Source organism: Piliocolobus tephrosceles, chromosome 15 (genome assembly GCF_002776525.5).
Source record: "Piliocolobus tephrosceles isolate RC106 chromosome 15, ASM277652v3, whole genome shotgun sequence".
Lineage (NCBI taxonomy): Eukaryota > Metazoa > Chordata > Mammalia > Primates > Cercopithecidae > Piliocolobus > Piliocolobus tephrosceles.
This window is the reverse complement of record NC_045448.1, coordinates 6402054-6412243: the sequence shown is the minus strand read 5'-3', so window position 1 is coordinate 6412243 and position 10190 is coordinate 6402054. Positions and strand designations below refer to the sequence as shown.

General features: G+C 39.2%; 1 long non-coding RNA gene across 1 annotated transcript; it reads left to right on the top strand.

Annotated features, from left to right (window-relative positions):
• Window positions 1–2247: 2247 nt before the first annotated feature.
• Window positions 2248–9906, top strand: LOC111531336. Its single transcript, XR_002728230.1, has 3 exons — window positions 2248–2364; window positions 3302–3346; window positions 9780–9906. It is a non-coding gene; the product is annotated as an uncharacterized LOC111531336 (long non-coding RNA).
• Window positions 9907–10190: the final 284 nt, after the last annotated feature.

The window sequence follows — 10190 nt, the reverse complement described above, 5'->3', positions numbered from 1 at the left end:
CAGCTCTAGGTGCTGAAGATGTTCATGATCAAATAGACATGGTAGTTGAGGGAAAGAGGGTTTTGGGAAGCCCTTCTCCTTGGAAATCTAGGTAAGTGATGATGCTGTTTACTAAGAGAAGACATCCAGAAGCAGGAGCTTGTATTGTCTTTATTTTGATTTTATTTTGGTGGAATTGAGAAGACAATGTATTATTACTGTGGAGGTGGAAATAATGTCAACTTAAACCTCCCCTCCCCTAGGGAGCTCTTCCTAATAATCTGGGCTGGAAAGAGTGTGCTCCTTTAGGAAACAGAGCATGTGGTCCTTTAGGAAACAGAGCATGTATTACCCATTGAGAATCCATTATTACTTTGAATTTTTAGTTTTGTTTTCATGTGTTGCTTTATCTTCTTGATTCAATTATCTCTTCCAGGGAGAGGACGTCTTATTCTTGTTGGATCATGCACAGTGCCTGAAGCATTCTGTTGCATGTAGAAAGTATTGGTGAATGTTTGTTAACTGATTTGTTGAATTTTTTTCTTCACCGAACACATTCCCAAGAAACAGCCAAAACAGAGTTAGGAAAGCATCTGGCAAGAACTGTTCAAGAGAATGCTTCTTAGCTTCCACATCTTAAAGGTCTTAAAATAGCTAACATTTATCGAACATTTTACTATATGCCAGGTATTATGCTAAGCCCATTATATATGTTATCTCATGTAATCAATCGTCAAAACAATCTCGTGTCATAAATGCTACAAATACTTTGATTTTAAAACTGAGGAAAATGAGATTCAGGGAGATTATCATTTTATTTGCAGTCAGTAAGTTGCAGATGTAAGATTCAAAACCAGACTTCACATCTACCGACTTCAATGACCCTGAAATTTGTTCACAGAGAACATTTAACATAACTGTCTTCATCATCTCCTTCTCTACCATTAAAATCTGTGGGTAAGTCTCTTGCTTTTCCAATCTTCATTGATTTTCTAGTCTTTGAAATATTATACAAAGTGAAGAAATGCAAGAGACTTACTCATAGCTATCCATCCAGAGCTGGAGTCAGAATTAGCATCTAGATCTTGAGATAGGGAACTTCTTACTCTACCGTGTTGGTTTTAAGACAAATCTGTCGAGGCAAACTTTTTGCTGGGCACTGTAGGTAACAGAAAGAAACTGAGGGTCTGCTATTTGTCTCCAGAGGCCTTACAAACTGGTAGAAGATGCATAACAGAAGAGCTTATGAAGTTAAAGATGACAGTATAGCAGCCCTGGTGAGATCCTTTTAGACATAACATGGTAGGAAGGACTGTTTGACAAAGTGAATGCCTGTCTTTCAGAAAATACAGGGAGGTGTGACGTACCCATCATCACAAGCAGATGGAATCCTTAGAGAGTCGGATTTCATCTACATGTCACCTATTATATGTAGTTATTCATGGATAAATACTTCAACAACTAAAGGCAGAAAGAGAGCAGGTGGGCATAGGAGTTGGTAAACATCTCATTGCTATTGTTTTCTCAAGCTGAAGCTAGAGAATAAGATTTCTAAGATCCAGGAGGAAATGATCATACTGAGTAAGAGGGTGTAAATTTGGAAGGTTGGACTTGATGACCTCTCCAGCGTTAAGTGTGAATGATTCTTTCCAGGGATTTGGCTTGTTGCCAGAGAGCCTGGCCACCTACTATTTGGTTGCTTTGTTGATTAGCAAATTTTCTCGGAAACATTTCTCACATTCACGAGCCCCCTTCCTGGGGTAGGTGGATCCAGAAAATGTTTTCTCCCATTTTAGTTGGCTATGTGATTGAAACTCAGATGGACCTAAGTCTTCCGGCATCATTGTCACTACTGTATGTCTATCCATAAAAAGAAGGCATAAGGCTCTCTGTAGTATCATGAAATTAGCCATTTGGGATTGCAAAAAGTTTCCTCTTTCAATTGGAGAGAAATAGTTTAGATTAGATGGTGGAGCCCCTACCACATCTCCCAAAATTTAAATTATAACATGAACAGTAATTTAGGTCTGATTTTAATGTTTTGTCATTCTTAAGCCTAATAAAAGCCACATCTTTCTAAAGACCCTCCTAATTTTTATTATGGACAGTTCACAAAGACATTATTGGTGATTCAATCTTGAGTCACGAAAAGTCAACCTTGAGCCAAGCAGAGTGGAGAGTCATACTGGCCATTCCTGGGACCATCAAAAATGGCAGAGGTCACACAAAAGGCAAAACCTTTAAGAGGTGTTTTAAACATCATATGGGCCAAAGAGAAGCTGGATTTCCTATTGGAGTCAGCTGTAACACACGTGTGACGAAATTGGGCTGAGGACAAGACAGTGAGCAGAGAGGACAGCAGTCCTTATGGGATCAAGCTCTAAGGTGAGGTTGCAGCATCTGAAGGCCAGCTCCCCTGCTTAATCACTATATGACTTTGGGCAAGTCATTTCACTCCCGAATGATTCATATTGGAAGTAAAATATATGACGGGTTAAAATGGTTTCTAACTTTATTATGGGGATTAAATGGACCAATATACTTGAAGCTTTTCAGACAGAGTCTGGTGCAAAGTAAGCACTTAGAAAAATGTTAGCTTTTATTATAATAGAAACTATTAATATAATAATTATTCCTGGGTGTAAAATTAGGGAAAATCATTAGAATAGAAAGGCAGAAAGAAACAAGAACCAGAAGAGGAGCAAGAGAGATTTCAAGGAAGGGGAAAGGATGTTTGGGAGATACTACTTTTTCCCTAGATTGGTATCCAAACTAGATTTTAAAATCTTGAGATAGGGCCTTGTCTTTTATCATGGGCAGGATTTCTTTGCTCTCAGCATTGATAAAATGAGGCATGATCAGTGGCTGGTTGAATGATGTATAGCTCCAGCTGAAATCAAGATCACTGTGTGCTGACCTCTGAACTTGGTAAGATTGCAATGATTACTCTTATTCCACTCAGAGGCTCCTTAGTGTCAAGCCACGGTTGTCCCTGTTTTGATGAGTATTCACCACCTGGTTGTGTGTGACTTGGCTTCTGATTATAACCATACCAGCCTGCATGACTTCCTATAGCATACTGCCATCAGACACTGCTCTCCCATCTTCTACAACATGAGAGAACTTTTCACAATTGGGGCATGAGGGGCAGTGCTAGTGGCTACAACATTTTGTCTCAAATCAGGGGTTAATTTACTCCCCTGCAAACTGCCCCTGGTTAATTTACTCCAGAGTCTAATGTAAGAAGGTATCTGAGTAGCACAAAATTGCATATATAATTGCTTTCCAGCATTCTTTTATAATTTTCCTCAATATAATCCAGGTATCCTAGATACATTTGGAGAATTTACCTGAACTACAGGATGTGGTAGGATTTGGTGAGCAGGTGGTGATTCTTATAGAACCCCTCACACATTCATGCACAGAATTTCCCCAGCACACTGCCAGGTAGGACCACCTCCTTCTTCATTGTGCAAAGATTCACCACTGGTTCCAGCCTTTTCTGCGCACTTTGGAGATATACATCAAGTTTTATTCATCTCTGATTTTCTAGCCTTTGCAGACTACCTGATGTGCAAGAGGCTTCGTAAGTAATAGTTAAATAAAGAGAAAACATTAAAACAACATTAAAGGAAGAGGGTTAACCAGACTACAGATTTGAGACTTCCATCTCACAGGGCCAACAGTCATGTTGATGTTTTCATGCTTTCTTGGATATAAAAGTCACATTACACTTTCCCTCTCAGTGACCGTGTACAAAGGTTCATTTATAATTAATAGACTAAGTCTTTAATAAAGCAAACCAAATGTCATCTTTCCTTTTTTCTGCAATATGAAGTCATTATTTCCACTGGATGAAAGCACTTTTGACCTATAAAGATAAAAAAAGTGAGATGTTAGGTGACGTCAGTATATAAAAATACTGTTTCTTGTTACCAATAATATATACTCAACCATCGTCCTCATCTTTATCATGGTCTCTGGGGACAAACTGAATGTGAGTTAGCAGGGTTTAATGGAAGTTGTTCTGAACATCTGGGTCATTGTAGAGACACATATTGAAAATTGAGACACTTCATATGTCAACAGATGTTCTAGAAGAAGCCTGTTTTCTCATTCATTTATGAGTCCAAGGAGAGGAACAGTTCTTTGTTCGTCTCTCCATCCATGATATCATGGTCCATGCCTGAACCTCACCTAAAGCCTACTATATGTTTTACCAATGTTGAAGGAGTACCAAGAAGCATTAACATCATGAGTCCCGAAACTCATATAATGCCCCCACCCGGCCTCTTTTTTTTTTTTTTTTTTTTTGGAGTCCTGGGCTCCTTGGCCACTAGCTACAATATACTCTTCTCCAAGTCACTCCCCTTTGGAAGTCATTGTTATTTCTAACAGTGGAGACTTTCACTAGATGGAAATTGAGGTCCTCTCAGCTTTAGCTATAATGCTATGAATGCTATGAGTCTATCTGGACTGGTATATTAGGAATTTTGTGGTCTTCCGGGTAATGCACTTAATAGAGTTACTGTTAGACAAAAATTTCCTAATATGGTAAAATTTGATAGTCACAAAGATTTGAATACTGCTACGTATTTTCTTGAAGGAAGGTAGAAATAAAACTTACTTGGTAAAGTTCCTTGAACTATTTTGTGCGAAAGCTTATCTGTAAGTTCTAAGGAAGAAAGAAATTCAATTTAAATAAGACTTCTGTTTGGGGGAAAAAAGGAAAATTTTATTTTTCTTCTTCTTCTGAACTTATACTAGAGATAACACAGGTGCAAAGAATGTTTTGTAGAATAAGAGACTCCTTGAGCTTACAGGATCTTTGAATATAACTCTCAACATTTTTTACTGTCTTGAGCTTTTTGAAATTGATGAAGCCAAAATCCTTACTATGCATACATATCTCCCAGAACATTTTTTTTCAAGATGTTAGGATCTTCCTGGACCTCTCAAATTAGTGATATTAATACTTATAGTCAAGATCCTGCATCTAGCTCTGCCAGTGACTGTAGTCACAGACAAATTACTTTCTCTGTTTGGTTTTTTTCATTTATAAAGCAAAATTATTGTATGAGATGATTCATTCACCCTCTCTAGGTAAAGTTTTCCATTTTTCTATTATTTAAGCTGAATATGCTATGATTAGAGAATTCCCCTGCAGGATAATTGAACAAGAGAGCACAGAAAGCACATCGATGCCTCCCTACCATGCCCACCTCAACCGACTCTCCATTTCACTCACATTGCAGTTTATCATGGCTCAGTAACATGAGGAAAATATAGAGTAGTAAGATTTTATTAAAGTTATTATGAAGGCTTGCCTCATGGAGGCTTCAAGAAGTACCAGTAGGAATTAGAATGATACAAAGTAGAAAATGACTTGCTTAACTGGATGTATTTCTGAGAACTGGATGTAATAAATTTTGCATCTTCCTAGGAGACAGGAAAACTGTCTAATTCTGTGAAATTCAGGGTGTGGACCAGAAGGATAATTTGTTTTATGCGTCCTGTGAGCACAAGTGATGTTGGAACTCAGCTAGAAATAAGAGTCTTTGGGGAATGGGGAAGTCCTATATGCATAAGTTTTGAAATTCAAATGGAAGAGTCTTATTTTAAAAATACTTTGCATGAGCCAAATGTATAAAGTTGCAACTTTATTCAACTCAACCGGAGATCCTCTGAGATGAAGCCAGCAAACCCCATCCATGTGACCTTGGCTGGCTTTGAATGGCCCCATGCGGTCCATTGACCTTCTTCAGGAAAAGGAGCCACTGGAGACAGGAAAAGGAAGAGAGTATTCCTCCAAACAATGAACACTTACATTTTCTCAGCTTTCTGGAGTAGGGTGGGATCCGAGGGGTAGAATTTCTCTGCTCATTTTTAAGGGCATTTTTTGGTTTGTTTTTAAGGAATCATTTTTTTCACGTCTCCAATTTGAAAATAAACTAAAGCAAAACAAGGCAGGAGAGATGACAAGATTCTCATTCATTTGTTTACCCTTTATTCCCTCTATCAACTACTTTTTGACTATTTAGTGGGAAGCCAGAGAAATAAAGTAGTAAACACAAAGCAGTGAGGAAAACTTATAATAACCTTATCCACTTGGATATCATGTAAGCCCGTAATCATTTAAATTAGCCAGTAGGGGGAAAACTTCTGAAAGAAGTGAGCTGTTCTTAGATTTGATGTAGAAATAGGTGTCAGCTGCTGGATGAAGGAGAAGAAAGGGCATTCTAGTTGTGTAAATGGCCTGTATAAAGGCCAATGAGCAAGGAACAGCAAATATTGAAGGAAAACTGGAGAGAATGGTGCATGGAGGTGGTGAGACCAGAGTAGTCTGTCCACAAAGCCATGTGCTAGGATGGAGACTATGCACAGGACACTCAAGCTAGGGTGTATGAGAGGAGACAGGAGAAGAAGAGGTCTCTGGTGAATTTACATCAGGGCTGAAATATGATTAGGTATGCTGTTTAGAAAGATCATTTATGCAACAGTTTCTTGGATATATTTGGCGATAAGAGACTCAGAGGAAGGGGGCAAGCAAGAAGGCTGTGGCTGATAATGTGTGAGCCATATGACTAGGGCCTGGACTTGGGCGGTGGCAGTGACATTGTTGCAATAAATAGAGAAAGCAAGTCTTAGGGGATTTTAGGTAGTAGGATGTAGGGCATAATAATGAAACATAATGGTGAAAGAAGAGTAGGCAGTGGCAGGCAATGCTCAGAAGTATTGATGGATACATGGCAAGTTCAGAAAAAATTCAATTGATGCTGACAGTGATAGATGCCTAACAGGAAGATGCGTTAACATGGAGACAGAGAAACCTTAGTCTTCATCTATCACCACTTTAGGAGACATGAACCGTGTCCTGTATGTATGACCACATTTCACTGTGGGAAGGCAAACACAACTGCTTTCCATGATGGGCATCTTGTCCTGGAGTCCTAGATTGAACAAAGGTTAGTTTTAGCCCCTAGACTATTGGCTTGGCCGTCACACATTGAATCTCATGAGTACAGTTATTATGTCTTGTTCATCCCTTTACATTCATGCTGGTCATGTTCTTGATGTATCAGATCTATTCAATAAATGTTTACTTAATGAATACATTAAGTATGCTCTTAGACCTGCTGTGCTGAACCAGGGACCTATTGACTCCATTATTGCACTAGAGTATGGTTTTTCTATAAAACTTGAGATGTGTTTCAAAGTTATCTTTGAAAACTTGGTGACTCACCCTTATCTTCATGACTCATCTTCATAGTCCCTGTCAGACCTTCATACAAATGAATAAAATTTGCTTTGAGAGCCAGCACTTTCTCTCCTATGCTCACGTTATCTTTTCCCATATCCCAAGCTTTATTCCTTCTTGAAGGCTCTATTATAATAGTTTCTCTTGCTATACTTCATCCAGAGTCTTTGTCCTTCATTGCCATACGTAGAGATGAATGATCAACAACATTTAAAAATGATACATTTTACTGACAAAGTTGGGATTTTCACCAATGTCTATGCCCAAAATAGAAGCTATCTCTTTCTCCTCTAGGCATCCACGATACTTAATACTAGCCTCTGCTCCTTCCAAATGTTGAACTTCTCCAGGGCTGGACCTGAATCATGTTTATCACTTTAATCTTAAGGACTTGATAAATACATTCTTGCTGAATGAATAATTGAATTACAACCTGCAGCCAGCAGTTTGAGAGGTCATGTTTTGAGATCTGTGACCTTCCCTGGTCTCCTAGAGTCATATTACCTTGTCTCTGTCTTCATCATTTCTATCATCTCTGTTTCTCTTTCTCATGTATATCTCTGAATATATATTTAAATTTTTATTATATTATTTAATCAATTTATACTTATAAAATTTGGCCTAATGCATATTTTCTCAACTATCTTCCTATAGATCCACTCCTTGGATCATCTAAAAATAACAAATGTCCCTTTAACTTATGATGTGAAGAGGAGGGAGCACAGGGCCCAGAGTCAGGGGCCTGCGTGGTTGTCCTGGCCTGGAATGGCTCAGCTGTGTGGCACTGGGCAAGTCATTCTGATGACCGGTTATGGCAGTGGTGATTGTGAAGGCAGTCGTGATGATGGGACTTAAATTTCTGCCTGACTCCCAAGATAATTCCTGGGATTTGATAGGGGAATAATTCCTAAATGAGAAAAGACATTTCTTGAACACTTCGGTGTCCCAGGACTTCCCCACCATGAGTTTATCTTAGCCCTGGGGCAATACCACGCCCAGATGTGAAATGCAAGCAAGTCTGGCACTGGGAGATACCCAAATACTCTCGACTTCCGAGAATGTGGGTATTTGGTGGCAGGAGAGTTTGTCTTTGGAGCATGAGATTCTTCTAGGTCTCCTCCTGTCCTGACCCCTGTGAATCTGAAAGACTGTGGAGTTTATTTTCAGTCCTGGGGCTTCTAAGTCCTGCTGTCCTGGTCAGGCTCAAATTCCACAGAACAATGAATCCATTTTGCAGCATAGGAAAAGACCCACATACCCGGCCTTCATTTCACTACATGTGTTTCTGTTGGGATTGACCACAATCAGAATGTGCTGGACAAAGGGAGGCGGAGTCTTCCTGGCCTTTTATAAATGGTAGAGCAGCAGCTGCACTTGGAAGGATCAACAACTTAACAATATCCAGCATGACAACTTCCAAAACCTCACGTGTGTGAGGAGCAGCGATGAGCGGGGAGGCAACAGACTTTAGTAGCCACAGCAGGAAGACCAGGTTGCAAGGCACAGGGGAATACGGTGGTGGGCGTGGAAGCCAGGACACCCTTACCCCTGGCTGCACAGCACTCCATAGTGTGGGCGAAACCTGCAGAGGCGGGGCTTCTCTGCCGCAACAGCCCCAAGTCTTTCCCCTCTGTTCCTCCACATTCAGTCAAAGGATTTCTTGGAAAAAAATTCCACAGAGATAACCAGAGCAAAGTGTTAGTGGCAGAGGAATGCGATCAAGTTGTTCCTGTTCTCCTTCATTAAACAGTGCCTTACACTTTTTGGGACAATCCTCCAATAACAGACCTTTTGTAGCTAAAGCAATGAGAGAGATGAATGCATCTAGAGGCTCAAAGCGCCATTCATGGACGAAATGGAGCTTCCTTGCCTGGAAAGACCTGATGTCCTTTTCATGTTTTCTTTAAGCTTCACCGTGTGCATCTTAGCACCAATCTAACTTATTTAGCACCAGATGAATCATGACATACCAATGCTGGGTGAAAATATACAAGATACTTAATATGTTATTTCCAAAGGAAAGGAGTTCACCAATATCTTTTGCTCCTTGCCCTCTGAACAAATATTTTATTGTTTTGTTTTTGCTTTCCTTTGTGTGGAGACTGGGGTCTTGCATGTTGCCCAGGCTAGTCTCTAACTCCTGGGCTCGAGCTATCCTCCTGCTTCTGCCTCCTTAAGTGCTGGGATTATAGTCGTGAGCCACCCTGCACAGCCTGAACAAATATTTTCACGGAAGTCACGCACATTTCTGCAGATCTGATATATTTCCAGGATATCACTTAGTCTTTTTGGACTCAAAGCCAGAACTGCAAATTCAGTCGAAAGGAGCCCTGGATTCATGGTCAGAATGCCAGAATTCTAGCTGTGTTTCTAATTTAGCCAGCAGTGTGACTTAGAGCAAAGCATACAACCTCTGGCGGATTTTAAAAGCTAGATAATAGACTAGATAGTGTAAATGTCTTTTCAACTTTTAGAGTTTGTATGGCCCCATTAAAATTTGTGAAGTTTTATTGTTTGTCTATTTATTTGTTTTGTTTTACAGAAAAGTTGCTAAAACTGCTGTGAGATTCTGGCTAAGAAAGTTTCATGAGTTTTACAGAAAAATGTGAATGGAAGACAGAACTAGATACAAATTTAAATGGTAATCTAAATAAAAGGCATTTTTCATTTTAATGCTTTACTTATTAGTGTTGTGGAGGGAATATAGGAAGAGAAAGCAAGCATTTAAATGTATATAAAATTCAGAGTTTTCAAAACTATGAACTATATTACTAATAGCAATCCTTGGAATTTTGGTGTGCTTGTATTCATCATCCACGTCTAAAATAATCCCTATTCAATCAATAAAACTCCAAATTACCAATTTTAGTGTAAGTGAGTTTATTTTTATATAACTTTTTAAAAACCTGGGGATTTTTATCATATGCACAAGTGGTACAAATGGTGACTTGAA